This window comes from Perognathus longimembris, chromosome 9 (genome assembly GCF_023159225.1).
Source record: "Perognathus longimembris pacificus isolate PPM17 chromosome 9, ASM2315922v1, whole genome shotgun sequence".
Classification (NCBI taxonomy): domain Eukaryota; kingdom Metazoa; phylum Chordata; class Mammalia; order Rodentia; family Heteromyidae; genus Perognathus; species Perognathus longimembris.
This window is the reverse complement of record NC_063169.1, coordinates 29494100-29499203: the sequence shown is the minus strand read 5'-3', so window position 1 is coordinate 29499203 and position 5104 is coordinate 29494100. Positions and strand designations below refer to the sequence as shown.

The 5104-nt window shown below is 44.1% G+C and overlaps 1 long non-coding RNA gene and 1 other non-coding gene across 2 annotated transcripts; both read right to left on the bottom strand.

The window, feature by feature from the left end:
• Positions 1-1587: 1587 nt before the first annotated feature.
• LOC125357670 lies at positions 1588-2821 on the bottom strand. Its single transcript, XR_007212185.1, has 4 exons — positions 2599-2821; positions 2225-2341; positions 1847-1905; positions 1588-1652 (listed from the first exon to the last, which is right to left on the bottom strand). It is a non-coding gene; the product is annotated as an uncharacterized LOC125357670 (long non-coding RNA).
• Positions 1727-1797, bottom strand: LOC125357849. Its single transcript, XR_007212237.1, has one exon. It is a non-coding gene; the product is annotated as a small nucleolar RNA SNORD50 (small nucleolar RNA).
• Positions 2822-5104: the final 2283 nt, after the last annotated feature.

Below are 5104 nucleotides of genomic sequence, written 5' to 3'. Positions count from 1 at the left end.
CATCCCAGTACCACTGTAGATTTGACATTTTAATTATAAACCCACCAATCAGGAATAGAATGATTTCAGTAGCCTTCTGCAAAAATTCAAACTGGTACCCAAATTTATCACTCAGGTCCACAATTCTACTAAGCTTATTAAAAAAATTTTTTTTTTGCCAGCCCTGGGGCTTGGACTCAGGGCCTGAGCACTGTCCCTGGCTTCTTTTTGCTCAAGGCTAGCACTCTCTCACTTGAGCCAAAGTGCCACTTCTGGCTTTTTCTATATATGTGGTACTGAGGAACCAAACCCAGGCTTCATGTATACGAGGCAAGCACTTTGCCACTAGGCCTTATTTCCAGCCCCTCAAAATGTTTATGTTCAATTATATAGCTTGTCTACTTGAGTTTGTCTTGACTCAAAGTAACTTGTTTAATCCTCTGGCATAAAGTATTTTTGTTTTAACTCCATATATTTAGCCTTTGGTTTTTTTGGCAATTTATGCCACTACTGAGTTTTTTTTTGGCCAGTCCTGGGCCTTGGACTCAGGGCCTAAGCACTGTCCCTGGCTTCTTCCCGCTCAAGGCTAGCACTCTGCCACTTGAGCCACAGCGCCGCTTCTGGCCGTTTTCTGTATATGTGGTGCTGGGGAATCGAACCTAGGGCCTAGTGGCAGGCACTCTTGCCACTAGGCTATATCCCCAGCCTGAGTTTTTTTTTAAACCTGTCCTCATTGGCAGAGATTAGTACTGTGGAAGCTATCAAAATACTAACTTGGATTATATGAAGGCAGACACATAGTTGTAACCTCAGTGTTCACATAGGAAGCTAAAAAGCAGGATTGAATTTGAGGCTGGTGGGCCTTGACTGTTTCAAACAAAACCTTCACAGAAACAAAACTACTTGGAGACAAGGAAATAAAACCAGATGGAACTGCAGAAGAGGTTAGAGGGCTCCAAAGCAAATTACTTCACCATGTTAAAACTTTGCCAGGTCTGGCAAAAGGGTAATAGCACTTTTCCCTTCAAAGTTTTATGTATGATAAACATTAAGATCTTACACCTGGTCTGGTCCTATTCTAATCTTCACTTCCAAAGACAATTTAGTTCAAGCCCACCCTTTCTGGTACTCTACATGAAGCCCTGGGTTAGATTGATTTCTCAGCACCACATATAACCCCAAATAACATGTAGGAAAGTGGCTCAAGTGGCAGAGTACCATCAAGCTAGCTGTGGAGCTCAGAGATGGCACCAGGGCCGAGTTCAAGCCCCACAATCAGTCAAAAGAAAAAAAAAGGAATTCAGATTCTTGAGGGAAAAATAATGTAACTGCACGCCATATACTCAAATCTGAGCTCGGTAACTAGAAAAATAACCATACTGAACTATGTGATACAGGCACCTTCTCCAATCTCCCTGCTTAATTGGTGACGCATCTCAACTTCCAGCGTCTCATTTGACTGAATATTCCATGCAACCCATCAAATTGCTAGTCTTTCAAGTTAGCACAAGATTAACTTTAATAATTACACATGGTAAATGCACACAAGGTTGAGTACTTGTATTAAGTCTGTTTACAGACATTTTTCAAAATTTGAAGCTTTTTCCCCCACATTTGTCTTTTTACGATGTCTTATCACCAACTTTTCTTGCTAGAGAATCCTGTTACTGCCCCTAGGAAAAAAAATAAAGAATTACAACACTATCAATATTAAAAACAGATCTCATTAAAATCTCCACAATGGTCTATCTCAGAAGCCAGATCCGTAATTGTGTTTTTCAACAGGAATTCAGGTTCGGGATAGGATCATCATAGATTTACAGACCAAGGACAGTTATCTGGTAGTTGTTAAGCAGTCTCTACTTACAGATATTCTTGTATCCCAGGAACTTAGGAGCAAGTATTTTCAATCTGTGGGCAACCGTACTGTCGGCAGAAAAATAAATAAAACACATAAATAAAATAAAACAAAGATGGAACTCATATTTGTCTAGTCTCAGCTGAATCTTGTACATGTTTTTGTTTGGGGAATTGGCTCTGGGATATTTTATTACTGACCAAACCAACCATGCCTCATACACAATGCTTGTTTTGCTGTAGTTCAAATTCAGGACATTATGAATTAGGAACGCCATAGAATCTTGTAGATGTGGCGTTACCTACATCTTTATTATTTATTATCCAAGAAGATACTCCGCACGAATACCCCATTCATACCATTATAAACTACTACTTTAATACATACCTGGCCTCCTCATGCATATAAGTACTTTGTTCCTTTATTCGAAACAATAAATTTTAGCAGCTCCTTGCATTTTCTGCGTAACGGATGCGATGAATTACTGAGACAGTGCCACTGTTCCTGCATGGGGGGGGGAGATCAATGACTTAGCTCAGCCTCACAGAATATCACGTGCTATTCAGCACTAGGCCCCTTCCATTCTGTATAAGTTTTAATTCACCGAGAAAAAGCAGCTCACTCGTCCCCATCTGAAGATAGGGAAACGTCATTTGTCACGTTAGCACCCCCAGCTCATTAACCAACCTTCCAACCTAAATCCCTAGTTTATCTATGTAGGTAGCCGGCGGCCGCAGGCCAGCTCGGCGCCCGAGGCCTACCTCCTCGTGCGTAGGCCCCAGGCCAGTCGCCACTTCGACTCCAGCTCTACCCGTAGGCCAGTCGAACTTTGCTCCCCACATGCAAGGTTCCACGAGTTATTTCCCTAGACTCAACTCTCCAAGGTCGCTCCCAAGTGTGGAAGGCTTTAACTTCATCACGCAGCCCCATGGTCCGATTGAGGGCGGGCCTACAACAGTCGCACGAAAAGAGGGACGACGTCTACCAGCCCCAAGTAAAAGAAAGAAACACTACCAGCAGCAACTTATATAGCCTCTCTCGACTCAGACCGAGGCCGCCCCTCCCGCGCCCTTCCTATTGGACGCGGAAAGAGGCGGGGGCGGAGCTATCTCATGAGACGATCCAGCGGGAGCGCGCGCGGCGGCTCTTTTCTTGGCGGACGTTCCGGGGCGTGGCGCGCGCACTGCTGGCCCACCCCTCCATTCTCAGGCGCGCACACGCCGGCCTTCCGTCGCTTCCTAGTCTGGCGTGCTGCAGGGCCTTACGTGGCGTGGGAGTGGCGCCAGAATTCAAACTCGCCTTGGGAGGCGAGGCTGTAGGGCTTTCCTGTGAGCCTAGTCCGTCAGGACCTACTGGGGGCCGGGAGCAGACCAGTTTCCAACGTTGCCGGCCTCCGTGTGAGGCTGGGCTAGGTGGCGCCGTGGAGCGGCCGTTGGATTAGCTGGCGGGCGCAGGCCGCCACACGCCTGAAAGGGACGTTGGCGGGCCGTACGGCGGGGCTGAAAAAGCCGAGGACGCCGCGTTTATTCTCGAGTTTAGGGCCTCTCTTCCGAGGGCCGCCCTGCGGTGCGGCACGCGGCCCCCGAGCCATAGCGGGCGCCCGGGCCTCCAGTCCGCAGCCCACCCGCGCCTCTCTCCACCCGCGCCGGCCTCCGCGGTGACAGCCGGCCCGACGCGCAGCCCTCCCATTTCGCCGAGGAAAGAGGCCTGGAGCCAGTCCGGAGATTGCCCGGGACCATACGGAGGACAGCTTGGCTGTCCACCGAGTTGGAAAAGGAATAATTTGAGAAGTATTATCCCTCAATATTTTCATTCAAAGGACAAATTTAAAAATCCAGAAACACTGCTTTCAATAATTAGCATGGGTAGGAAAATCGGTGTGTTGCACATATGACCAACTTTAACATTTGAAAGAATTCAAGTCTTTATTTCATAGCACTTAACTAATTAGTATTGCTTTAAGCGTGCGTTTGTTTTTGGTCTTTTTCCCCTACCAAGCGTGTGTGAAAGGAGCACATCTGTTTTTGTGCACTGCTGTTTATTTTTCTGGCTTAGCACAGCTTCTGGGGTAGTTTGTCAGTAATTACTGGTTAAATAAGTAATAGTACGATGGCTTTCTTTTAAGAAAATCAGAATGAAGATCAAACTCTAGATGGCAAGGTTATAATGAAAAGCGAAATTTCCCCACCAAAAATCTAAACGATAAAGTACTTACTTGGTTAGGGTTTCCGTCACTTTTTCATATTGTTAGCAAGGTACACGACATATTTACATATTGCTCAGTGTTAATAACTAAAAAAGTACAAAAATATAAAAAGCAAGGAAAAGTAGATTTTTTTTTCTGCATCCCTGTGAATTTTCTCTCCAGTTCTATTTTCAGGCAGTAGCCACTATCAAAAGTTATATACTAACAGTAATAAAGATATTTGTTAATATCTTTGCATGTATAAGTATATGTACTGTACATATTTTACGTATTGCTTGTTTTTCCTTCTGGCAAAAAAATAGCCATCTTGCCATATCAATATATATTGATGACCTTATTCTTTCAATAGCCAACATAGTATTTAATTATGATTTAATCAATTTTACGATTACATATCAAACTACAAGTGAATTATACATTTAATGAGCTGTTGACCAACTGCAAAATCTATTTGTAGAAGCAAGTCAAAAGTTAAGTTTACTTAAGTTTGTAATAGATGCTGTTCATTGTTCTCACTATTACTTGCACTAAAGGTTTTGTGACTATTTTTTAACTGGGGTTTTATTTTTGTTTTTATTCTGCCAGATCAGGGCTTGAACATTGGACCTGGGTTCTGTCCTTTAGTTTTTTTCCACTCAAGGCTAGCACTCTACCACTTGATCCACAGCTCATTTTCAGCTTTTTGGTGGCTAATTGGAGATAAGAGTCTCATGGGCTTTCCTGCTAGGGCTGGTTTCTAACCATGATCCTCAAATTTCAGCCTCTTGAGTAGGATAATATGTGTCAGCCACAAGCACACAGCTTGAAGTATTTGTGTATGTGTGTGTACACGTGGGTCCTAAGGCTTGATCACTGCCCTTTAGTTTTTTTGTTCAAATCTAGAGCTCTACCATTTGAGCCACAGCTCTACTTCTGGATTTTTGGTAGTTAATTGGAAATAGGAGTCTCATGTACTTGTCACCTGGACTGGCTTGGAGCTGTGATCCTGAGATCTCAGCCTCTTGAGCAGCTAGGATTACAGGCCTGAATCACTGGTGTTGGACACTGAAGTGTGTTTTGTG